This window comes from Ictidomys tridecemlineatus, chromosome 15, assembly GCF_052094955.1.
Source record: "Ictidomys tridecemlineatus isolate mIctTri1 chromosome 15, mIctTri1.hap1, whole genome shotgun sequence".
NCBI lineage: Eukaryota > Metazoa > Chordata > Mammalia > Rodentia > Sciuridae > Ictidomys > Ictidomys tridecemlineatus.
In genome coordinates, this window is record NC_135491.1 from 45,906,396 (window position 1) to 45,933,936 (window position 27,541).

Here is a 27,541-nt window from a genome sequence, read left to right on the forward strand (position 1 = left end):
AATGAGATAATATGCATGTATACATATACATTTAATATGCTAAGCAATTAAAACAGTGCCTGGAACATAGTGAGCTATTGTGATTACTATAATTGGTACCAAAAACAGGCTGCAAAGATGAGCTTCCCAACCTGGAAATCATTAAAACCCACAAAGAGCAAGCAACCTAATGATGGCACTGTGCCAGGCCCTCCTTTTTTCTTCCAGGAACAGGCCCCTGATTGGCCCACAAGCAGGAATAGAAACCAAGTCAAGCCAATTGGAATTCTTCCCTAGAATTTTTTTTCCAGTGGATGGAAAAGAGAATACTCTATATTCCTCTTCACTTCTCCCCTTTTGGGTTTCACACAGTAAGGATGTGAGCTCAGAAGGGCCTTTGCTGGTTTCTTCCTGTACTCAGAGAAGCTAGCCTGAGAGAAGGAAGTTGATTTATAGAGCTCTGACTTCAAGACCAGAGTCTCTGAATCCATTTGAACCAGCCACTCCCACTGGCCTTCAATTTGATTACAGAAGTCATTAAATCAGACTTCCCTTCTCTTTCTCTCTCTCTCCCTCTCTCTGCTTAAACTTCTGAAAATTCACTTTCTGTTACTTCTTGTAATTGGAATTTGTGCTTTGAGAGTCAATTCAGAAGGAAATCATTTGGGTTTGGGTTTGTTGTTGTTTGTTTTTATAAACAATGACAATATTTTAGTTTTATGGCAAACAAGGTAGATTCTAACTGTTCATATTATTTTAGGGTTTTTTTTTCTACTGGGGATTGAATCCAGGATGCTTAACCACTGAGCCACATCCCTCAGCTCTTTTCATATTTATTTTGAGACACGATCTCACTAGGTTGTTGATGCTGGCTTTGACCTTGTGATCCTTTTGCCTCAGACTTCTCACCTGCTGGGATTACAGGTGTGTACCACTGTGGCTGGCTACTTTAGTTTTTTTGATTTTTTTTTTTTCCTTTGGTACCAGGCATTGAACCCAGGAGAGCTTAACCACTGAGCCACATCTGCCACCCTTTTTGTATTTTATTTAGTGACAGGGTCTCACTGAGTTGCTTAGGGCCTCACTAAATTGCTAAGGCTGGCTTTGAACACATGATCCTCCTGCCTCAGCCTCCTGAGCTGCCGGGATTATAGGCATGTGCTGCTATGCCTGGTGCTACTTTGATTTTTTTTTTTTTTAATGAAGAATACCAGTAAGAGAATTGATAGTGCTTCATAGCCACTAAAATGTTCCTATCTTGGACTATTTGAAAGGGAGCAACCTAAGAGCAGTTTTTAAATATTTTTTTCCTGGGATTGAATCCAGGGCTTTATGTATGCTAAGCAAGCACTTTTCCACTGAGCTAAATCCCAATCCCCCTAAGAACAGCTTTTAAAAGTTTCATCTCTAAGAATAGGGGATGTAGCTCAGTGGCAGAGCACTCACCTAGCATGCATGAAGCCCTGGTTTTATCCTCAGCATCAAACAAACAAACAAACAAACAACAAAAAAACCTCTTCACAGATTAGAGTGTGTTTACATCAAGGATTGCAAACTCCAATGCTTCATAGGTCAGGCAGGCAATTCAAGGGCTGAAGTGGACAGGTAGGTTGTAAGAGGGCGTGATAGGGACTATGACAAAGTGTCAAGTGTTTGATTCATTGAGAGAAACTGCTACCACTCATCTCTAGCTCTTTGATACCAGCTGCTCATGTGAGCACAGAGTTGCTGGGTTCTTCAGTTTTCAAGAAATTCTAAGCCAGGCCTGGCAGTGCTTGCCTATAATCCCAACTACTCAGGACCCTGAGGCAGAAGGATAGCAAGTTCAAGGCCAGTCTCAGCAATTTAGCAAGACCCTATCTCAAAATAAAAACAAAAAGGGACTGGAGATGTTGCTCAGTAATAAAGTACCCTGGAGTCAATCCCTATTACAAAAAAAAAAAAAAGGACATTTAGAATGTTTAATGCAATATGTTCTGAATTTTGAACAACTCAGAATGAGTTGTCACTTTGTGTGTAGGCCAGGTGGAATGCATGTGAGATCTCTGGCTCACACCATGGTCTTGTTTCATTCCAGTGAGACACTTAAGCAAGATAAACACGCTCCCCAGGTCAGTATCCCCACAACCTAAGGAGACAGGAACTATTGTTCCCACTTCATAGAGACCGATACACTCCTATGATGGGTATGAGGTAGAGAATCCATTTATTCCATGACCAAATTCAAAATTCTCCCTGCTCCCTTTATGTGACTTGCCTTGTGTCATCAATAAGATTCAGACCTTTCCCAGATGCTTCCAGCAGCTTCTCCCTGACTCTAAATCTCATCTTAGCTTGGGGATGGCAGATCTCTGGGCAGCCAAGGGACTGAGGACATTTCTCCTTAATCCCTCCTATTTCAACTGAAAGAAAGGCTACTTTTTTGTTCATTTTTGGTGCTGGGGCTTGAACCTAGGGCCTTCTGCATGCTGGGCAAGTTGCTCTACACTGAGCTATCTACACCTAACCCAAGAAAGGCTATGTTTACCATTACATCGTATCCAGTGTCTTTGAATCTGGTCTACTTTCTTGAATATGGAAACTGAAGGCACAGAGTCAGGAAACGGCTTCCTTGTACACATAGCCAGCACATGGTGGTAGTCTGACCTCCAGGTAGTACCTGTCTCTTCTGTTCAAGAAGTTGAAGAGGCCAAAATTTGCTGCAAGTCTCCTGGGGGCCTTCCACAAACTCTCAAGGGAAGGACCGGAGTCCTAGGCCCGTGTCTTTTCCAGGCTATCACCCTGTCAATCCAGGCATGCCAGGCGGGTGCTTAGAATTGCCAGGTTGTCACTGCACATGGGGAAGGCACACAAATAAGTTCCCTCTGCCTGCAGCTGGCCAGGTGTTGGTGGCTCTGTGGGTGGATTGCAGGGAGAGGCAGGACCACCCCTTGTGAAGTTGTTCTCTGATGAGATGATACATGTTAAGTGAACTATAAACTTTCAAGAGTACATTCCATACCCACTGATAAACACCAGGAGTCATTCCCTTTGGGAAAGTTGGTAGTCTCGAGGCAGTAGAGCATACTGTCAGTTTACAGGGGCCCCCGCTAGGGTTTCCTCCTAGCACAAGTCAGAATTCTTGTAAGGGAGCCAAAATTAGAAAAAAAAAGGTGAGATTTGTGTTTTATTAATCCCTTCAGCCTTTATTCTGTAGTTGCCTTTGGCCCCTTTGAACATAATGGCAGGAAATCTGCATTATGTTTTAGTTCCTAGCAGGAGGGGTTTGTTTTCAGATCTGAGTTCGAATTCTATCTCTGCAGCTTATCTGCTAAGTGATGTGGAAAGAAGGCCATGACCAGATTTCCCCTCTTGGAAGGAGGCTGGCAGACCAGGAAAGAGGGCTATTGTAGAGATTAAAATTAGATAAAAGCAGGGTGCAGAGGTACACACCTGTGATCATATCCACTTGGGAGGCTGAGGCAGGAGGATCACAAGTTTGAGACTAGGCTGGGTAGCTTAGGGCAACCCTGTCTCCCCTCCCCACAAAAAAAAAAAAAAACAAAAAAACCAAGGATGTGGCTCAGTGGTAAAGTGCCACAATCCAGATTTAATCCCAGTGCCATAAATAAATAAATAAATAAATAAATAAACCCCAACCAAACAACCAGAGCAATTCCACTCCTATGTATTCACCCCAAAGAAATTAATGTGTCTGCACAAAAACCTCCATGTGAATATGTGAATTCTTAAAGCCTCAAACTGTGAACAACAGAAACGTTCTTCAACTGATTTATGAAAAGCAAGTTGTGATACATCCATTTAATGGAATATAACTCACCAGTACAAAGGAACAGACTAGTGACAGACACAACATACATAACAACAGGGATGAATCTCAAATGCATTATGCTAAGTAAGTGGAAAAAAAAACAGTCAGACCCCCCAAAATTGCATTTTGTATGATAAAATTTTTATGAAATCCTGGAAAAGGCAAAGATGTAAGGACAGAGAAGAACGTGTCAAGAGGTTAGGGCTGTGGGTGGCAGTGGAGAATGATCTAAGGGGCCTGAAGAAAACTGTGGGGAGGTGGACTGTTCTGCATCTCAATGGTGGTAGTAGCTGCATGACTATATGCATTTGTCTAAACTCACTGAACTGTTCACTAAAAAGGGTGAATTTGACTGTATTTGTATTTCATCAAGTTGGACTTTTTTTAAAAAGGAAAAGGCCTACCTGGTGTCCCCAGGAAGAAAATACCCATAGACTCATAGACTCCTTTTCACTCAAGTTCTTACTCTAGCCTGGTTACTTTTATACAATCTGCAACTTTTATATAAAAAGAAGGGTGTGTGTGTGTGTGTGTGTGTGTGTGTGTGTGTGTGTGTGTGTTTTATTTATTTGTATATGGTATGAAGAAACTGCAAAGATACACAGAAATTAATAACAGAGACTGGGGGTAAGGTAGGAACTAGGTAGAAGAAGGACTTGGTCAAAGATATTTTTCTTTTCTTTCTTTCTTTTTTAGTCCAGGAGTGCTTTACTACTGAGTCACATCTCCAACCCTTTTTTATTTGTTATTTTGAGACAGGGTCTTACTGAGTTGTTTAGAGCCTTACTAAGTTGCTAAGGCTGACCTGTAACTTGTGATCCTTCTTCCTCAGCCTCCCAAGTTGCTGGGATCATAGGCGTAAGACATGTGCCTAGCAATATTTTTCAATTGTGTGTGTGTGTGTGTGTGTGTGTGTGTGTGTGTGTGTGTGTGTAATTTTTGAACCATGTGAATGTGTTATCTCTAAAAACATTGAATTACCAAGAAATTCAAAAGAATGGAGAATGCTTAATCCCTAGGCATGACTCTTGGCTGGTGGAATCTGTGAGGGGGTGGCATTCTTGTGGCAGCTACATCACATGAGCATCTACTTACTGGCCCTTGCCCCACCCACCCCCTGCAAAAACTCAAGATAAGACTGGACTACCAAGTAGATAGGTGAGGATAGCTTATAATGTGGTTTAGAAGGGGTCAGAGCTAGAGTTTTGTTTTTCCCCTAAACATTCCGTGCTCCCAATGGCAGAAATTCCTTTTAGTCTTTTTTTTTTTTTTTAACTTTTATTTTTTTTAGTTGTAGTTGGACACAATACCTTTATTTTATTTATTTACTTTTATTTATTTATTTATTTATTTATTTTAAAGAGAGAGTGAGAGAGGAGAGAGAGAGAGAGAGAATTTTTTTTAATATTTATTTTTTAGTTCTCGGCAGACACAACATCTTTGTTGGTATGTGGTGCTGAGGATCGAACCCGGGCCGCATGCATGCCAGGCGAGCGTGCTACCGCTTGAGCCACATCCCCAGCCCTATTTACTTTTTTTAAATGTGGTGCTGAGGATCAACCCAGTGCCTCGCACATGCTAAGTGAGCGTTCTACCGCTGAGCCACAACCCCAGGGCCCTCCTTTTAGTCTTTCACCCCACAACTGGAATAGAACTCTTCTTGAAGGAGTAAGGGTGGACCTAATTTCATATTGCAGTGTATGATATCAGACTTTTTTTTTTAAGTGCTGGGAATTAAACCCAGGGTTTCATACATGCTAGGCTCTATCTCAGTCCCAGATATCACTCTTAAACTCTTTCCCAGAGACCTGTTTTGTTAAGAGAGCAAACAGACCATATGAGGGCCTTGGGTGAATGAACTATATAGGGTGATGGAAACTTGGAAGACAACAGTTAATTACTTCCCCATCTTGTCCAGGGCAGACCTAGATTAGAACTCTGTGGAAAGCAGAGCAGTGGAGTCCAGCCACATTTTGGAACTCAGGCTTAGGAGTCAGGCCTGAATTTGAATCTCACCTAAGCCTCTTCCCAGTGGAGAGCCCTCAGCCAAGTATTTAACCTCTCAGTTTCCTCCTCTGTCAAACAGGACTGCCAATAATGCCCATGTTGACATTTGGACCTGAAGTAGCAGAGTGGTCTGGCTGGATGAGGAGGCCCGGCTGTGTGGAGGTGCTGAGATGGCCGGGCAGTAAGGTCTCCCAGATGCCCTTGATGCAGGTGGGATTCAGGCTGGGCCTGGGGTGCAGGGGATGGGGCACACTGGCAATGGCTACACTAGAGAGAGTTTAATGCTGTCCTTCTCCTCTGAATCTGATGCACAATTTCATGTTGTGGTTGGACATTTAGAGGACATTGTCATGAATGATAAATTCCACTTATTGCAAAGAAATTTCATGAAAAAGTACTATCAGGAGTTTGAAGACACAGAAGAAAATAAACTTGTCTACATACCCATTTTTAATGAACATATTACTCTAGTGGAAAAATATACTGAAGAACAGCTGCTGGAATGGATCCTTGGATTTAACTTGGTGCCTTTCACAACTACATTACAGCATCATAAAGATGAAGTGACTGGTGACATATTTGACATGCTACTCACATTTGCAAATTTTCTGGCTTTTTAAGAAATGTTTCTGGATTACAGAGCAGAAATGAAAAGCTGAGGACTGGAGTTAAGCAGTGTTTTAGTGATGACTTGGCTGTATAAATTATCTACATCAGCTTCCCAAAACAGTCTGCGGCACTAGGTCCCATTCTCCAAGCAATGAATGGAATCATTCTGGATGTCCCCAGTCCAATAGACTCCAAGAGACTTTAGCTAAAGATGACCAAAAGGAGTACCTCTTGGAAAGATTCTGTTCTGAAGCCCTGTGACCCTTTTGGACCCATTTCTCCTAAAATGCCATCTTGTATTACTATTCCTCCCTTCCTCAACTAGTCACCTCTCAGGTGCTTGAATCAAACTCCTTTGGATCAGGCCCAGGTAGCCATTCCACCTGGGGGCCCTTCCCCAGTACATGTTGGTATGTATAACCACTACCATGAATCCTCTTCTTCCCAGCAGTCTTTGCGTGAGTCCTTTGTGCCTCATCATTCTTTTTTATAGGGATCAGAGTTTCAGTCCTTTGCCCTCAATGGGGTTTTTGTTTGGGAGTATTTATCTAGGGAGTTACTGGAGCCAGCTGCCTGTCCTAAGATTTCTGTATCTCCTCTGATCACAGCTTGTGTTGGCTGTAGGGATCAACCAAGAAAGATGACCTTTACCTAAAAGATATGTGTGAAAATCGACTCCCAGCCTTAACATATGCAGTCCTTGTAACACTGTCTTCTGTTGGTCCTGATAGAGTTCCACTGTTCTAGAAGTCTCTTTCAAGGATTATTTTTTTAAAAAAATTATAGATGAAAACTCAGGCTAATTTAGTGGACATGATTTTGAAACTTCCATGATTATCCACCTAAAGATCCAAGTATTATATGCAGTGTGTTTTTTAGTCCTTAGTGCTATGAAGGCAAAAATGCTTTTCACATTGATGCACCTGTTTTACTGGCACCCATGAATGTCTGCCGAGTGCTCGAAATAGGCTGAAGCTACCCTGCTGTAGCACATCAGATGTGTGGTCACACGTTTGCTTAAGACCCTTTCTGTGTAAGCCAGTTGGTTAGATTTTCTGTTGGGGTAGGGAGGAACTCTACAATTTCTTCTTCTTGTCAGAATCTCTCCTACCAAAATGGTGTTCACTGCTCTAGCTCAGCATGAGTAGGAGGCAGTAGACAGTTTTACTGGTCCTCTGTCAGCTTTGGTTCAGTATAATATTTTGTAGACTGTTATTGACCAGAAAATTTGTATGTCACATTTCTAGAAAGAAGAAAAAAGCGGTTCAATTTCCAATGTGTACTTTTGATTTTTTTTTTAATAGTAAAAATAAGAACCTGTACTGCCTTTCACTTAGCTATTCTGGTTTTAAAGGTTGAGTTATACCTTAAAAGCTATGCGTTTTTCTGTACTAACATGTCGTTTATTACTTTCACAGCATGAGTAAAATTTGAGGTGATTTGCCAGAAAAAAGATCAATAATGCCATATTGATTGGGTTGACCTGAGGTTTGAAAGGAGAACCTGTGATACCATGGGCAGCTCCGTGAATGACCATTTCAGTGCTCGGCCCCCAGAAGCCCTTCTCAGCCAGATCTGCTTTAACCACCTCAAGGCTGCATGTGTGGTTCAGGGGGAAAGGGTGACAAAGAGTAGCAGCCACATGGAACAATACCAAAAATGAAAGCAGGGCGGGGACTGACTCACTGGGTGACTCACTTCCTTGCCCAGGGATGTTCTGAGCATCCATGACTGCTTCTCACACTCTTCACACCCTTGGTTCCCCTTTTGTGGGGAAGACCCAAGAAAGATGCCCCTGTCCCCATGGGGAGAGGGAGCAGGGTATGGGACCTTCCTCTTTACACCCAGGCCCAAAGGAGAGTTTGGCTAGCTGGAATATCACTTTTTAATTCCCAAAATAACAGTTCCTGTACAATATAATCATTTGAAGAAAGAACTGTTGTAGCCCTGGGGATAGAAGAGAGTCTAACCTCCTTCTCCCTTTTCCAGATTATCACAGGGATATCTGCATCCCATTGAACATTTGGAGAGCCCAGAAAATTGCCAAGAAGCTGAAAAAGTCACCCATAATCTTATCATTTAGATTCAATCCCAGTGATAGGCTTGGTATTTTTCCACTCAATTTTTTTTTCTAATCTGCATTTTTTTTTCATTTTACAGCCAAGTTTATATTATCTATATCAAACTGTTCAAAAGAAGTATGTAAACAACAGATGTGAGCCACATATGTAAATTAAAATGTTTTAGTAGCCTCATTAAAGAAAAATTAAGACAAGTAAAATTAACTCAATAATATATTTTATTTAATCCAACATATCCACAATATTGTCATTTTATCATATAACCAATATTAAGATATATATATATATATATATATATATATATATATATATATATATATATGTATTTTTTGTGGTCCTGGGAATCCAACCCAGGGCCTTGTGCATGCAAGGCAAGCACTCTACCAACTGAGCTATATCCCCAGCCCAATATGAAAATATTAATGAGATTTTTTTTCATGTTTGCACATCTCAAATGTGGAACTAGCCACTTTCCAGGCGCTCAGTAGTAACAGAGGGCTGGTGGCTACTGGAGTGGACAGCATAGGTCTGTACAATTTCTATCTTGCTTTCATTTTTGCTTAAATTATATCCTAAGTATTTCCTCATATATTAAGTATCTGTTGAAGAAGATAATTTTTTTCGTGGGGGAGATACCAGGGATTGAACCCAGAGGAGCTTAACCCCTGAGATATACCCTCATCTCCTTTTTTTTTTTTTTTTAATTATTTGGACACAGGGCCTCCCTTAGATGCCCAGGCTAGCCTCAAACTTGTAATTCTCCTGCCTCAGCTCCCCAAGTCACTGAGATTACAATGTGTGCCAATGTGCCCAGTTAAAAGGATAATTTTAAGCATCACAATAACATATATTTCCTAATACCAAAGGCAATGTATTTGATTTTTATTTTGTTTTGTGTTTCTCCCTGCTGAAGGACAATATGTGCTAGCATTTTATGTGACTACTTCTAGACTATTTTCTCAGCAGATATTCATATTAAACAAAAATTGGATGCATATAATATGCACTTATTTTCAACTTTTCAGAGTCACATTTGAGCCTCTGCAGAGCCACACCTGATCACACACCTGTTCTCTTTTCAGTGATAGAAAGAGTAGCATTTCCATCCCTGTTTCTCAAAAATGGAAGACGAGGCTCTAGAAAAGTGATTCTGATCCTTGCAAAGTTGGGATTCAACCCAGGTCTTCTGATTTTTGTCTCCAGAGCCTTTCATTTTCACCATATGGCCTCCTTCTGGAGGGAGGAGGGCAGGGGATCCAAGACATGCCAAAGAAGCAATTTACAAATTAACTTTTGGAATAGGAGTCTCAGTAAATTGGAACTTTCTCTACCCATAGTTTTGCCTAACAACTTCCATAATCACCCAGGTAAATCTTTTCTCCCTGAACCCACATCGCCCCTGGGATGCTATCTTCTGTTGTGGAACATTCTTTCCCTTTCAGGTTTCCCTTTCTCTGTAACTTCCAAGAAAGAATCCTGATAGTCTCTCTAAGTCAGGGTTTTTCACCCTTAGCACTATGATATTTGAGCCAGATAATTCTTTGTTTTTCTGTATTGTAAGATGTTTATCAGCATTCCTGACTTCTACCTAGTGGATGCCAGTAGCACTCATCCCACAGAAGAATGAGTTTTAGGGCTAGACATGTGTCAGTGGTAGAGCGCTTTCTTGGCAGTGTGAGGCTCTGGGTTTCAGCCCCAGTACTCAAAAACAAAAAAAACAAAAGAGTGAATTTTAGAGTGTTGAATTTTGTGTCTGGAAATTCCTCTGATTCAGAAAACAAATCTTCAACATTAAATAAACTGATCAAACTCCATTCAGCGCAACTCAAGTTGGCATCCGTCTTTGTGAATATAACTGGAGCAGCGGTTTGGTGGATAGTGGCTTTGTAGACACCTGCCTGCCATTCTACATTTTGAAGCTTCAATTTCCTTATGCATTAAAAGGGAGCAATAATAGTAACCAGCTTTGAAGAATTTTTTTTAAAGGATTGAGATAATCCATGCAAAATCCCTGGCACATGTTGTAAACAATAAAAAAATTAAACAATACAGTAAAATGCTAATAGAAGAATCTAGGTGGTATACATGTGAGTATTTCTTAGACAAGTCTTTTAATTTGTCTGTTTTAAATTTTTCATAATAAAGTATTGGAAAGGAAAACATATGTGTTTTCTTAGTCAATATCGTGATTATTCACTAAAGAGAGAAAAGGGCAAATATTAAAGAAATTCAGGTTCAAAGTAAACACATACCACACTTGAAATGTGGAATCTGTGCCTTGGACATCACTTTGAATTTATTTAGATCCCCTTTGAGTGTAGAAAAGTATGACCAGAACTTGTGTGAATGTTGGAAGGGACAGTTGTTGGGCTTTGTTTTACCATCTGGTCTCAGAATATAAACCACAGTGTGGGGAATAGCATATGCTTCGAAAGCGATTTATTTATTTATTTTTTAATTTAGGAGATTAAAATATATAGTTTGTTTGCAAAATTACTTTGAAACATTTGGAACAAACACCTGCTTTGGAATCAAATTCAAAGGATTGGGGTTGGAATCCTTTCTCAGCTGAGTTTGGAATTTGACTTTTGGACAAGACACCTCTATTCTCTGGGCTCAGTTTCTTTCACTATAAAACGGGGGCGGGGCGGGGGTGGGGTGGGGTGGGGTGGGGTGGGGTGGGAGGGAGGGTAAGAGTGGTGCAAAGGTTCAGGGAGAGCACGTGGGTGCTCAATGCAGGACTTGGCATGAACAGGGACTAATGATACAGGGGCTAGTTTCCTCCCTTTTAAAGGATAACACCATTTGTTTTGCCAGGGAATTATTCATAGTGCCACTCTGCTAATGGACCCAAAGGTGGATTTTCTGTTGGGAAGGTCACACAGGGCTCAATATCCTGAACTGCCCATGGGCCAATGGTGAAAAACTCAGCATACTGTTGTTCCAATTTCCTCCTATTCAGAGCCCCTGCAAGTGGTGACTGGCTTTATGATTCACTGAGATCCCTCCCAGAAATTTCACTTTGACCTTAAATGTGTGAAAATTCCATTCCTGGCAAGTGGAGCACATTGCTTTGAGAGAGAAAGCTGAATGTATTTTGTTTGGAATCCTCAGCTCTGAAGACCCAAAAAGTGGGCCCATCAGGATGGGCTTGTTGTAACACATTATGAAATTCCACACCCCTATGTTTCCTGATATTTACAGAAAACAACCCCCTGGCTTCCCATTCTTCACCAATGGCAACATGAAACATGTCCAAAATCATACTCGTTACTTTCTACAACAATCTTGGTCATGGCCAGCAGTGCCTTCATGGCCAGCAGGGATAGAGGGAAGGAGGAGGGCTGTGCTAGTCTGTGGGTGCCATCCGGAGGTCCCTGTCCTCCAGGCAGATGTAATGCAGTCCTTTCCTGAGTGCATGACTTGGGGGCCTACAAGGCAGGCTCCCACTTGCCTACTCACTGAGACTTATTGGACCCTGGGAAGAGCATGGATCTGACTTAACCTCAGTTAAGGCCAAGCCTCAGTTTCCTCATTTGATTGTAGTGTCAACTTCATATGATTGTTTGAAGGGTGAAATTAGAATTTGTGTGTGTATGTGTGTTTAAATAAACATGAAAGAACATACCTAGAAAGAGATACACACTGAGTTATTAAATATGCTTAGAATTTAAAAGCAGAATCACGAGGCAGAAAGGAAAGGCTTCAGTTCTTTTTGTTGTTTTATTAAACACGTGTTGTTTGAGCTTGTTTGGATAGAACTTTTTTCTTTTTTAAATTCTTTTTAGTTGTAGATGGACACAATACCTTTATTTTATTATAAATAAATAAAATAAAGGTATTGTGTCCATCATGTGGTGCTGAGGATTAAAGCACTTGCCTCATACTTGTGAGGCAAGTGCTCTGCCACTGAGCCACATTCCCAGCCCCTTGATATACCTTTGTTACCATATTTTAAAATTAGTGGCTTTACCCAGAACAGTGGTACACACCTGTAATCCCAGAAAATGAGGCAAAAGGATCACAAATTCAAGGCCAGCCTCAGCAATTTAGTAAGACCTTGTCTTAAAATAAAAAATAAAAAGACCTAAGAATGTAGTTCAGTGGTAAAGTTCTCCTATTAAATCCCCAGTAAACAAACAAACAAACAAAAAACACTAAGAAACCAATATTCATGCATTACTACTCTTCAGTTCACTTCTACCCAGGAGACCGAGGCAGGAGGATAGCAAGATCAAGCCTGGCCTAAGCAACTTAATGAAACCCTGTCTCAAAGTAAAAAATTAGAAGGGCCAGGGGTTGTAGCTTAGTGGTCAAATGTCTCTGAGTTCAATATTCAGTACCATTAAAAAAAAAAAAAAATTAAATTTCATTAGGATTTCACTGTTTTTTTTTCACTAATGTCTTTTTTTCTGTTCTAGTATCTCACATTGCACTGCATAAATGCATTTTATGTACATATAAATATATATATATATATATATACACACATGAGTATGTTTATTATATATAAATTAATATAAGGTCTTTTGTTTCCAAATGCAGGGGAAAGAGGAGATCAAGAAATTTCAGGAGGTCTGAGGATGTAGCTCAGTTGGTAGAGTGCTTGCCTTGCATGCACAAAGCCCTGGGTTCAATTCCCAGCACTGTCCCCACCCCCACCCCCACCCCCCAAAAAAAGAAGTAGTTTCAGGGCCGAGAGGAGAACTGCAAGTTCAAAGTAAGCCCCAGCAATGGCAAGGTGCTAAGCAACTTGATGAGATCCTGAATCTAAATAAAACACAAAAATAGGGCTGGGGCTAGGGCTCAGTGGTCGAGTGCCCCTCAGTTCATTCCCTGGTACCAAAAAAAAAAAAAAAAAAAAAAACTTGGGAAGCTGAGGCAGGAGGATTATAAGTTCAAGGTCAATTTAGCAAGACCCTGTCTTGAAATAAAAAATAGAAAGGACTGGGGATGTGGTAAAACACCCCGGGTTTCAATCCCCAGTATTAAGAGAGAGAGAGAAAAAAAAAAAAAAAAAGAAGTTCCAGAATGACTCTGCCATAAATAGCTTCATATCTGAGCCAAATATGTCCTTTCTCTGGACCTTCATCTCTTTGTCTGTAAAAGAAGTAGTAGGGCAACAGGTCAGAAAGCTCCCCCTCTCATAGTCTAGGCCCATTGTTTTTCAGGGGAGAAAAAAAATGAGAAAGTTATAGTAGGATGCAAAGATGTTTTTAAAACATAATTCTCAATATATTAAAACAGATGCCATAGATCCAAGGAATCCCTTTTGGTCTCATTAAGGAAAGGAACAGGGAACAATCTGATCACATCTTCCAATTGGGGATGCCTGACTACCTACATAGCCACTGGGGATAGAGGCACCTGGGAATCTAACAGGTCTTTTCCATTTCTATGAGGATTTATTTTTGTTAAATAGGCTTGGAGGGAGACAGCAGAAATTTTGTCCAAATTCTTTTGAGAAATAAGATAAATCCTGATTTTCATTTTCCTCTTTTTTTTTTTTTCAAGGCTGAGGACCGAACTCAGGGCCTTACAAGTGCTAGGCAAGCACTCTGCCACTGAACTAAAGTCCCAACCCCTCCTCTATTATTTATGATGCCCAGATCTGTGGTCAGGATCACAGGTTTGTGAGCTGACTTCCATTTTTTACTAACTGGTTTTGTCTTAAGTTTATGGCAGCTTGCCCAAGCTGTGCCAGTTGAGTGTACTTTAGATAGTAAGGTCTGAAATGAATAATTGTGCATCAAAAACCAGCCTACGAAGTGGGGAGACTGGGGGTGTGGCTTCAATTGTAGAGCTTGAATTTAGCATGCTGGAGGTCCTCAGTTCAATTCCCAAAATGCAAAACAAAAACAAAAAACAACAAAAACGACTCCAATCTAATTTTGTTCTCCCAGGGATTTTTTTTTTTTTTTTAGTTGTCAGTGGACCTTTATTTTATTTATTTATTTATTTATTTATATAAGGTGCTGAGAATTGAACCCAGTGCTCACACGTGCTAGGAAAGTGCTCTACCACTGAGCGACAGCCCCAGCCCCCTCCTAGGGGAAATTGACATCTGATTTTCTTTTCCCCCGGATTATTGGCATAGACTTGTTATTCAGAATTGTGTCTGTGGCAGGCAAGTCCAAGTTTGGCCAAAAGAGGAGGTAATATTGTCTCATCCTCAGGGAGCATCCTCATCTACCACTTAAAAAATTAGGTCAGACCCCTGGTAGGTACTTTCAAAGTGTCCTTACATCTCCTTTACAGTGGTTAGCACATTTGCCATCCTTTAATAATTTGCTATAATTTTATTAATGTCTTTTCCTGTGGTTCTCACTGGGCACAGTTCTGTCCCTTAGAGGACATTTTGCAATGTCCAAAGACATTTTTGGTTGTCATAACAAGGGGTGGATACTATTGGTATTTAATAAGAGACCAGGGATGCTGTAAAACATCCTATGGTGCACAGAATAGTTCCTCACAACAATTATTCATTCCAAAAGTCCATAACTTTAAGAAATCCTGCTGTGGATTATATTCTATGAGGATAGGGTCATGACTGTTTCATTCATCATTGATCCCAGGTCTCACACAAAGTCTGCCACAAAAAAGGTATTTGGTGCTTGGTTGAGGACAGGTACCTGCTTATTCTGTCATCAGGGACTGGATGGCATCAGATTGAACTACTTTCCAAAGCTGAACCAGGGCTTAATGTACAATAAATAAGTGATTCAGAATAAATTAAACATTTGTATGAAAGAATGAATTAATCTGTCCATTCATTTACCCTTCCATCCATGACCTAAATGGACCCTCATGGTAGGAATTACTCAATAGTGGTCTTTGGACAACACTCTTAGTTTCACCAAAACTATCCAGCAAGGTTATTTTATCAATTTGGCACATATTTTTTTTCTAGACCAGTATTGTTCCATAGATCCACCAGAAATTATGAAATGTTGTGTATCTATGCAGTTCAGTCCAGCAACCACAAGTCCCATGTGGCTACTGAATATTTGAAATGTGGCTAATATGACTATTTTACTTAATTTAAATTTAAATAGCTACATGTGGCTAGTAGCTACTGTATTGGACAGAGGTTTAGACCTTTCAGAAGGTTTTTGCATTAAATATCGTATCAAATATCACATATTATACTCATGTAAAAATAGTACTATATGAGTTTTTATATAAATATAAAGATATACTTTCACTGATTGTGCAAAAAATTTTTTTTTAAAGAAAGAGTGTGGGGGGGAGAGAGAGAGAATTCTTTTTAATATTTATTTTTTAGTTCTGGGCAAGCACAACATCTTTGTTTGTATGTGGTGCTGAGGATCGAACCCAGGCCGCACGAATGCCAGGCGAGCGCGCTACCGCTTGAGCCACATCCCCAGCCCCCCGATTGTGCAAATTGGCTTTTTTACTAATTGGTTTTAGCATTTGTCCACGTAGATGTAGCTCATTCCTTTTATCTAGTACATAGTCTTTTCAATATGACTACTTTATATTTTATCAGCCATTCTTCTACGAATGGATATTATGGTTGTTTCAATTTTATTTTTATTTTCCTGCTACAAACAGGAAAATGCTTCAGTGGACATCTTTGTATGTTTCTTTGGGTTTTTCCTCAGTATCTCATAAGAGTGGAATTGCTGGGGTTAGGGGCATAGCTCATTGGTAGAATGCTTGTTTCACAAGCCCAAGGCCCTGAGTTCAATCCAGCACCTAAATAAATAAATAAATAGGAAGAGTAGAGTGGAATTGCTGGGTCATAATATTCATATAAGTTTAATTTCATAGTTCCTGCCCAAATTGTGCCCTAATTTTTTCACCTATAAAGTCAGAGAGATTCACTGATTTCTAAGGTTTCTTTCCCTAGTATTAAAATTCAATCCTTCTGGAACAATAGAGGTGAGAGGCAGAATTTAAGCTCTTGGCAGTGATCTAGTCTATACTGTGCTCAGTCAGATGCAGCGGAAACAGATAACGTCCAGGGTCATGAGTTCCCAGTTGTTCCCTCTCTGGGTCCCTGGGAAGAGAAAACTTCATAGAACACCAGATCACATTTTCTTTTAATCCTCTAAGTAATGAAGTGGATAAAAGTTTTTGGCAGTGGAAAACTCCGATTATTCAATTACGCTAAAATAAATCTGTCACTAGACATGGAAACCCAAGCTTCTGTTGTTCAGAGAGATACAAAAGTAAAATGGTTTTCACATGATGCACAATTTTTTTTAACTTCCCCCATGTGACTGTGATTTAGAGTCATTTTACCAACTCACACCTGCTGTTACCCAACTGTTAATATCAATGCAATGAATGATTAAACAAATTGTGAGAAGAACCCTAGCTAATTCCGTTTAATACCTCATTTCTACTAATTTTGAATGTGTCAATTGTCTTTGGGCAGTAACCATAATTCAATAGTTAAGAATGTGCACACGTGCAGACAAATATATGTTCTGTTCCTTAAAGAATAAATGACATCTTGTTTATGACTCATGTCCACATGATCCAAACTCATGAGAAGGCTTAAACACATTTGTCTGGGGAGGGGACTATTGTGGGACAATATGGGCTTTCCTATTACCTATTTCATTATAGATATTTGGTACAGGGCAGTGCATTAGTAAGAATGCTTATAAAAGTGCATAAAATGGTTCAGTGTTGATTGTTCACTGACATCAACTACCTCTTGATATTAGGATTAAATTTGCTAAAAATAAAACTTTAAAACAAAATTATTTGGTGGTTTCCCTCACATTATAGATTTCCTTATTACATAAACTAGAAATTATAGAAAAGCAGAAGGAAAGATGGAGAGATGATTGCTATGACTATTTTGGTGTACTTCCTTCCCATTTTTTTCCTGTAGAAATTCTTTTATATTTTAAGACACTTAAAAAATACAGAAAAGTACAAAAAACTTTGTAAAAAAAACACCCAGATTTCCACCATCTAGAATTTTGTTATATTTACTACCAGTCTTTCTTTTTTCTTTTCTTTCCTTCCTTCATTCCTTCCCTCCTCTCTCTCTCTCTCTCCCTCCCTCCCTCCCTCCCTCTCCCTCTCACTCTCTCTCTCTCTACCAGGGATTAAATCCAGGGGTGCTTAGCCACTGAGCCACATCCCCAGACCTTTTTTTTTTTTTTTTTTTTTTAGACAGGGTCTCACCAAAGTGTTTAGGGAATATGGCTTAGGCTGGCTGTTGAATTTGAGATTCTCCTACCTCAGCCCCCTGAGTTGCTGGGTTTACAGGTATGTACCACCATACCTGGCTTCTTTTATTTTTTTTTTCCTTTAAAAAAATTTGCAGATAGGCCTGGGGATGTGGCTCAAGCGGTAGCGCGCTCGCCTGGCATATGTGTGGCCCGGGTTCGATCCTCAGCACCACGTACAAACAAAGATGTTGTGTCTGCCGAAAACTAAAAAATAAAAGTTAAAAATTCTAAAAAAAAAAAAAAAAATTGCAGATAAAGATAAAGACTGACTTAGTCACTGCCCCCTTCCAGGTTGTTGAAAATTATACACACACACACACACACACACACACATATTATATTTATACACAGTCATTCATGTATGTGTGTATATGTATATAAACCTATATGGAGACATGCATTTATAGTCAGCCCTCCATTTCTGTGGATTCCTTAGCCATTCAACCAACCACAGATCAAAATGTAATTAGAGTCTGAGATACATACCTGTATTCTCAGTGACTCAGGAGAATGAGGGAGAAGGATAGACAGAACAAGGCCATCCTGAGTAACTAAGAGAGACCCTGTGTCAACATTTAAAAAATAAATAAAAAGAACTGGGGATGTAGCTCACAGGTAAAACACCCTGGGTTCAATCCCCAGTACCCCCCCCCCCACCAAAAAAAAACAGTCAGGCTTACAGTGGTTGTGTCTGTACTGAATATGTACAGACTCTTTTCCTTGTCACTATTTGCTAAGCAACATGGTATAGTAACTATTTACAAAGCACTTTAATTGTATTGCATTAAAGTATTCTGTATTATAAGCAATCTGGAGATGATTAAAAGTACACAGGAGAATACTTATGTAAGATAAGATATATAGGAAGGTGTGTGTAGGTGATATGCAAACACCTTTTTTCATATTAGAGATTTGAGCATACTCAGATTTTGGGTTCCGTATGGAAGTAGAGGGACCGATCCTAGAACCAATCCTTTGCAAACACTGAAAATTAACTATGTGTGAGTTTTGTTTCTTTGTTTTGTTTTTTGTTTTCCTTTTTTTATGATGGCGATGGGGATTAAATCTACCAGTGATAGTGTACCTGCCTAGCATGCAAGGCAAGTATTCTACCACTGATCTATACCCTCAGCCCTTGTGACTATATTTTTATATAAAACTATTTGTAGATCAGCAGATTGGTGCATGACAGTAGTCCCAGCAACTCGGGATTATATAAATTTGAGGCATGAAGACCATAAATTTGAGGCCAGTCTCAGCAATTTAGTGAGGACCTAAATTTAAAGTGAGACCCTATTTCAAAATAAAAAATAGAAAGGGCTGTAGCTGGGCTGGGGATGTGGCTCAAGTGGTAGTGCGCTCTCCTGGCATGTGTGCGGCCCTGGCTTCGATCCTCAGCACTATATACAAACAAAGATGTTGTGTCCGATAAATGAAAAATAAATATTAAAAAATTCTCATTCTCTCTCTCTCTCTCTCTCTCTCTCTCTCTCTCTTAAAAAAAAAAAAAAAAAGGGCTGTAGCTGTAGCTCAGTGGTGAAGTGCCCCTGGGTTCAATTCCCAGCATACAAAAATGTATTTTATAGCTTTTGTTTATATGTACAATGATACGTAGTGATGTTTAGATTTAAGTATATTGATACCACACCAGTTGTTTTGTATTTTAATATTCCTTATAAGGAATGAGAATTCTAAACTGGAGACGAAAATAGAACCTCAGTTTCTTCATCTGTAAAATGAGAATAGTGCAGCTGCTGGGTAGGCTGAGGTATGAGGATCACAAGTTCAAGGCCAACCTGGGAAACTTAGCCTTGTTTCCAGATTAAAAAAAAAAAAAAAAAAAAAGACTAGGGATGTAGCTCGGTAGTAGAATGCGCTTGCCTAGCATGTGCAAAGCCCTGGACTCAATCCCCACATAGCTTTGAGTACCCTGCATATCCTTGGTCCTGTAATAGAAGTTTTCTTCAGTTATTTTAGAGGCAATTATTCATTCCCATGTTGGAATAACTTTGTGATCTCTGATCAGATCTCCTAAAATGTTTAACTCTCAAATGAGTTATCCCACAGTGTGGCATAATTAAAGCCTGGCTTTAATGTCCAAGGTATTTCAAATGTCCTATACAGTTCTGACAGATGACACCATAAACCAAGGTAAGGATAGGCCATGGATAGGGAGGAGGTATTTGTCACACATATAAGGAACAATGGATTTGTATCCAAGATATGTAAAAAACTCCAACAATTCAATAAGAAAAAAGATAAGCCAAATCATAAAATGAGCAAAGGAAACAAATAGAAGTAGAAACTTAATGGTTGATAAACATCTAAAAAGACATCCAAACTTTCTAGTAAACAAAAAATGCGAATTCAAACAATTTTATATATAAACAATTATGTATGTGTGTGTATAAAAAAACAAACGGAGGATGACACACACCAACTTCAGAATAGTGGTTACTGGCCAGGCAAGGTGGCATGTGCCTGTGATCCCAGCGGTTCAGAGGCTGAGGCAGGAGGATCACAAATTCAGTCAGCCTCAGAAACTCAGCAAGGCCCTAAGCAACTCAGAGAGACTTTGTTTCTAAATAAAATACAAAAAAAAAAAAAAAAAAAAGGCTAAGGATGTGGCTCAGTGGTTAAGTGCCCCTGGGTTCAATCACTGGTATCCCCCCCCCAAAAAAAAATAGTGATTACCATGAGGAGGGAGAATGGAAAAGAGGATAGGGAATTGGATTTCAGTATTATGTATAATGTGATTTCTTTCTAAAAACACGAAAAAATACAGGTGATGTTGGCATCTGTTAAATGTGGGTGGTGGAAAAATGGCATCTATTTTCTGAATATTTGAAATAGTTCCTCTTTTAAAGTAAACAAAGTGAAAGAAAAATCTTCACCTTGAGCTGACTGATATGAATATACAGCTTTGTAAGACATCATTTCATAAAACACTTTCTTTTATCTCTTTTATCTCAGGTATTATGTTTGTTTCATTTCATGCATTGGGTTTTGTGCTTTGATCAACAGACTCATTTGGAAGTTTATCCATTGTACAGATCAGAGATGCTGCTTAAGGGGCTTAATTGACCTCAAGGCCTAGAGAGCAAGCATTTGGGCTTTACTTGTCATTGTTACTTTCTTCCTTTAAATAAAAAACTGAGTATCAATTTAGATTAAGTTGATGAGTCTCTACAGATATCAGGCATGACTCAATAAAGTTGCAAGTAACAGAAAAATCATCTCCAACAGGCTTAAGATGGGATTTTATTTGGACATGTTACCAAAGAGTTATGGATTGCCAAAAAGAAAAGAAAAGATCAAGTTTCAGATACCAAAGTGCCCAGGGTTTCAAATGATATCTCATCCCACTTTCCAGTTTTTCAATATTACAAATAATGTTGCAATAAACATATCCTCTTTTACATATGAGAATTTCTCAAGCCAAGAAGTGGAATTGCCAGGTCAAAAATATAGACATTTCTGTGGGTGCAGTGACTCATGCCTGTAATTCTAGCAACTCAGGTGGCAGAGATAGGAGATTCGCAAGTTTACAAGTTCAAGGCCAACCTGGGCGACTTATCAAGACACTGTCTCAAAAATAAAAAGGGTTGGGGACATAGCTTAGGGTAGAATGCCACTAGGTTTAATCCCCAGTACAAAAAAAAAAAATCAAATTTCTAACCAAAGCTTTGTTTTATTATTTCTAATTAATACTTCCACTAGAAAACAAAAACAAAAACAAAAACTTCTAATAGCACCAGCAATGTATGGAAGTTCTCATTTTTTCTTTCTTAGAACTTTTTTTCTTGGCACTGGGGATTGAACTCAGGGGCACTTGGTCACTGAGCCACATCCCCAGCCCTATTTTGTATTTTATTTAGAGATAGGGTCTCACTGAGCTGCTTAGCAGCTTGCCATTGCTGAGGCTGGCTTTGAACTCATGATCCTCCTGCCTCAGCCTCACAAGCCACTGGAATTACAAGCATGTGCCACCAAGCCCAGCTCATTCTTAAAACTTCAAGACCCTATTTTTTTTCTACTCTTCAGCCAGTGTGACCAAGGTCAACATCAAGTCATAAATCACATTGCTAGTATGTATAATAAAGTGGGACTTCACCTCCCTTGGCTTCCTCCCCCAAATCTGTTTTCCCATTCTATTTTTTTTTAAGCAGAAATTTTTTATTTTTTTTTCTTTCCTCATAGATCTTTTTTTAAATTTTTTATTCCTTTAATTTTTATTGTTGGTTGTTCAAAACATTACATAGTTCTTGACATATCATATTTCACACTTTGATTCAAGTGGATTATGAACTCTCATTTTTACCCCGTATACAGATTGCAGCATCACATCAGTTACACTTCCACTGTTTTACATATTGCTATACTAGTGTCTGTTGTATTCTGCTGCCTTTCCTATCCTCTACTATCCCCCATCCCCTCCCCTCCCATCTTCTCTTAAATACAAGAAAAAACATCAATCAGCTAGGTGCTATGATACTCCATAATCACAGTGCCTCAAGAGGCTGAGGCAGGAGAATAGCAAGTTCAAGGTAAGCCTCAGCAACTTAGTGAGACCCTTTCTCAAAAATGAAAAACAAAAAGAACTGGGGATGTAGCTCAGTGGGAAAGCACTGTTGGGTTCAATTCCCAGCACCAAAACCAAAGAACTATCCTTATTCTAATGTCATATAGATACTTAGTTTTCTTTTAACATTTTTTATGTGTTGCTTTGTACCTTTAAAATTTTCTCTTAGGGGCTGGGTATGTGGCTCAAGCTGTAGCACGCTCGCCTGGCATGCGTGCGGCTGGGTTGGATCCTCAGCACCACATACAAACAAAGATGTTGTGTCCACCGAAAACTAAAAAAAATATATATATATATATATATTTAAAATTTTTTTCTCTTATATTTAGGATTGTATTCATGCTGTCAAACTTTTGTGATGAAAGTAAAGGCTGAATTTTTCAACACTTCATTAACTATAACAACAACTACTGACAACATCTGTGTTATAGATAGTATTCACTCTACAAAGCATTTTCCCACAATTCAGCTCATTTTTTCATAAGGAAAAAAAATACTGTTATTAAACCCATTTCGTAAAGGGGGAGACTAAGGTTTCAGAGTGGCAAAGAGATTTATGTAATTAATAAGTGTCAGAGTAGAGACTCAAATCAAAATATTTTTTTCCCCGACACTTGGTTTTTGAGCTCTACCAAATTGGATCTTGCCAGCCTTATTCCAGTTTAGAATGCCAAACTTCCTCAATGATGAACTTTTCTCTGATGTGTTTTTCTTAAATAGATACCTTGTACTGGTCTGTACTGCAGCTGCAATAGGATGTTATCTGAGTTAGCATGAAGTTATATGTTCTGTAATTTTAAGTTTTCTATCAGCATTTCTGCAGTGTTGTGCAGAGAGCTCAAATTTCCAGGTGTTATGCTACAGAATATATATTAAACCACTGCATTAGGTTATGCTGAGTAAGCCCTGGAACCTGCAAGCCAAACATATTTTAAGTCTCCAAATAACGATGAAGGCTACTGTGGGCTTGTTCTACTCTTTTCTATTTTATGCGAAATGTGTATCATTTCTCCTTAGTGGTCATCAGAGTAAATCTTACTGAGGAATGTATCCAAAAGGAATAATTTTTGCAAGGCCCTAAGCTACAAGGATTTCATCTCAATGATACTTACAAAAGTTTTTTTTTGGTCCTGGGGATGGAACCCAGGGGTGTTTTATCACTGAGCTACATCTATAGCTCCCCCTTTTAAAAATTATTTTTTAATTGTTCTTTCTAGATATATATGACAGTACAGTGTAGTTTGACATCTTATACAAACATGGAGTATAACTTATTCTAATTAGGATACCATTTTTGCAGTTGTATATGTTGTGGAGTTTCATCTGGTTGTGTCAAAAATTATTTTTTATATTCAGACAGGGTCTCACTAAGTTCCTGAGTGTGGCCTTGAACTTGCAATCCTCCTGCCTCAGCCACTCATGTTGTTGGGATTACAGTTTTGTGTTACCACTCTGGGTTCCCAGCCTAACTTTTTAATATATATTTTCACAGCTATATTTTTTAGTTTTTACAATGAATGCTTATTGTTTTTTCAGTGTTTACACATAACTGACATAACTTATTAATATATATATATATATATATGTATGTATGTATATATATTTGTAGATGGACACAATACCCTTATTTTATTTATTTTTATGTGGTGCTAGGATTGAACCCAGGGCCTTGCATGTGCAAGGCAAGTGCTCTACCGCTGAGCCACAACCCCAACCCCATAACTTATTTTTTATTTAAAAAAAGAAAGAAACCCTGCTAAACATGTTACCTGCTGCTTTCTGTCACCTTAGTAAACGAAGAAGAAATGGCTGTATCCATAATTTAATTTAGAAAAAGAATTTACTGAAGGTAAAACTTTAATCTGCAAACATGGGAAGGGGCCCAGGTGAAACAATTATGAGAAGGGAGGTGGTCAGAGCCGACTCATGGCCTCCTGGAAGGCCTGAATATATCAGGGTGGAGAGGATTTGAAGGTAGAAAATAAAAGGCTTTTAAAGCTGGCTGCCTAGGATACAAATTGCCTTGGTAATGACTCTGAGAGGCAGTCAGTTAACAAGCATGCATTGAGGACAGAGTTTTAAAGAGGAAAAAAGAAATAGAAACTCAGATTTTAATTATTCATTCATTCATTCATTTCTCAAACATTATTGATTGCTCACTACAAATTCAGCATTATGCTAAGTGTTGGGCATTGCTCTTGAGAAGTTTACAATTTAGTTGGAGAGCTAAAACACAAAGATATGAAATCCTTTGAGAGGGCTAGGGATATAGCTCAGTGATAAAGCACTTGCCTAGCATGCACAAGGCCCTGGGTTAAATCACAGCCAAAAAAAAAAAAAAGAAAGAAAGAAATCATTTGAGAAAGAGTTGAAATTACAAGGAAAAGCCAGATAAATTAGTTCACTTAAAGAAGGAATCAACAGCCCAGTATGGTGTGCACTCCTGTAATTCCAGTGATTTGGGAGGCTGAGGCAGGAGGATCATAAGTTCAAAACCAGCCTCGGCAATTTATTGAGCCCTTGTCTCAAAAAATAAAAAGGGCTGGGGATGTGGCTCAGTGATTAAGTACCCCTGGGTTCAATCCCCAGAACAACAACAAAAAAAAAAAAAAAATGAAGGAATCAATCGATATCTGTGATTTATAAAAATAAGTTTCCTGAAGATAGGAATTTTAAAGTTTCAGGGAAAAGATAATAAATGTAAAGAGTTTCTAATTATAGTAGCATATCTCACATGTAACTATGGTCATTTCATGTATGAGATATACCTCTACTTTTAAAAACATGCCCTCCTTTCTACAAAATCTTTAGCTCTTTTCCATAAAGGAATGATCAGGAGAACTGGGGATATGGCTCAGTGATAAAATACTTGCCTAGCATGCCTGAGGACCTGGGTTCAATCCCCAATACCAAAAAATTTTAAAAAGTAGGTACAACAAAACAAAAGAAGACCAAAATCTAGAATTGTAGAATTCCAAAGAAGGAGTTTACCTTTACCTTTGCTATTATGTAGTATTTTGGTAGAAAATATAATTGTTTACTGCATCCATTTTCTCCACTTCCTTACCAACTGATTGATTTCCATTTTTGTTGAGAGTCTCAATGTGCCTACATATAAAATCCTACATATGCTGGATACAGTGACTCAGGAAGCTAAGGCAGGAGGATCACAAGTTCCAGGCCAGTCTCACAAAGGCAACTTAGTGGACCTTGTCTCAAAAACAAAAAAAATATATATAGCTCAGTGCTACAGCACCCTTCAGTTCAACCTGCAGTACCAAAAAATAAATAAGTAAAATAAAACACACATTTTCTAGGCTTCCTTTTTAGATAAAGTAAACATGTGACACAGTCCTGTCCAATGAAATGTAAATCAAAGCCACTGTGTGTGTCTTCCAGGGAATGGAATTGTTTCTTTTGCCCTTTGCCCTTCCTTTCTCTTCCCTAGAATGCCAACATGATGCCCAGAGGTGACAGTCACCTAAGTATGAGCACATGTCTACTTTTAAAAGTTGGAAGAAGAGAAAGCTTGTGTACCTGATAGCATCATGGGCTGTGAGGCCAGCCTCGGATGGCCTTACTCCAGAGTTCTTGAGTGAGAAAAATAAAACCTCCAAGCCACCCGTGTTTGTCACTAGCAGCCAAACACCATCCCTACCTGATAAATAATCTAACCTACTAATTTCACAGAGAAGAGACAGAGGCCCAAGAAAGTTACATAAAGTTGGACAAATCCTATCTAGATAAGAGTTTCTTACCCCCAAATGACAGAAAACAGAATCCTAAACCTCTTAAGCAGAAATGAGGAATTTATCAGTTGATTACCTGAAGTCAGGTGTGGCTACCTCTGGAAACTCCAGTGACTTTTCTTTCCTTTTTCAGATTCTGGCCTTTCTCTCTTCCCTTTTCTTTGTTCTGCTTTGTGGGGATTAGTCTCTTTACTCTTTGTGGCAAGGTGGTACCCGTAGCTCCAGTCTTACTCTACCCGGGATTAAGTCCAGAGGGAAAGCAAAAACTCCCTGGTGGAAAGTCACACGACTCTGGAGAAGTGGAAATGTCTGCTGGGCATTGTGAAAGTGCTCAGTAGGTGTTAAAAATAAAGACTCAGCACCCTGGGATCCAAGGTGGTTCACTTTCTTTTTATCAAATTGCCTCCAATAAACTTAAATAGGTATATGTGGCATCCACGATAAACATCAGATATTTCTTTGGATCATATATTCCTTTGGAAGCTTTTAATCATTGAGGCATGTGAGTACAACATAGAAAAAACAAATCTATCCAGAAGAAATTAGAATTCACTGGACGGCCATGACAAAAGACGGCCCCCAACACTGAAGATCAAGTCTGACTGGGGTTCAGGGTAGACTGGATATACTCAGTGATACAGGCTACATCTTCTCTTTTGCTCCTAGATGGAAACCTATTAGATCAACCATAGAATTTTTCTTTCATGTTTTTCTCTTATTTGTTGATTCTTTTTTCTTTTGGTGCAGGAAATTGAACTCAGGTCCTCAGGCACTAAGGCTGAATGATTTTTTGAATGTTTCTTTTTGAATTTTCCTCTTTTTTATTATCTTGCACCAAAAAAGCCCTAAAAAGTATGAAGAGCAGATGATCTACTTGTTCCTTATGACTTTGGTTCCTTATGAGCTCAGAGTACCTTCAGCTTGTTCTGTACCTGATTTTTTAAATGCGTTGGCCCTTGGTCCAGGCCTTGCAGAGTAAACTTTAGACTCATTATTACCCAAGTTTTCCATGAGTGGAAGGTTTGCAAATTGATCCTCTTCAAAGACATGATAGATGCTTTTTGTTTCAACTACCTTTTTTTTTCTTTCTTTCTCAGGAGAATTTTTGACTGTTAGATTTGTGAACTTCTTCCATATTTAGTTATTATGAAAGTCAGCATCAGCTAGGTGCAGTGGTGCACAACTGTAATCCCAGCTACTCGGAAGGCTGAGGCAGGAGGATTACAAGTACAAGACCAACTTCAGCAATTTAGCAAGGCCCTAAAGATTTAGCAAGACCCTATCTCAAAATAAAACATAAAAAAAGGGCTGGGGTTGTGGTTCAGTGGTTAAGAGCCCCTGGGTCAATCCTCAGTACCAAACAACAATAACAAAAAACAGAGAGTGAAGAAAGTCAGCATGTAGTGGTTTAAATATTAATGCTTAAGTATGTTTAGTGTGAAAACTAGGAATTCACGCTCATGCAGGCTTGTTTCTTATCAATTACTCTTTTACTGAGTGTCAGCAGG

The 27,541-nt window shown here is 39.1% G+C and overlaps 1 pseudogene across 1 annotated transcript in view; it reads left to right on the forward strand.

Moving 5' to 3' along the window:
• Positions 1-10,651, forward strand: part of LOC120888019 (ADP-ribosylation factor-like protein 2-binding protein pseudogene) — a 28,447-nt pseudogene extending 17,796 nt beyond the window's left edge. The window contains exon 4 of the transcript XR_013430969.1: positions 5,877-10,651. The product of XR_013430969.1 is annotated as an ADP-ribosylation factor-like protein 2-binding protein pseudogene (transcript). The remainder of the gene's footprint in view (positions 1-5,876) is intronic.
• Positions 10,652-27,541: the final 16,890 nt, after the last annotated feature.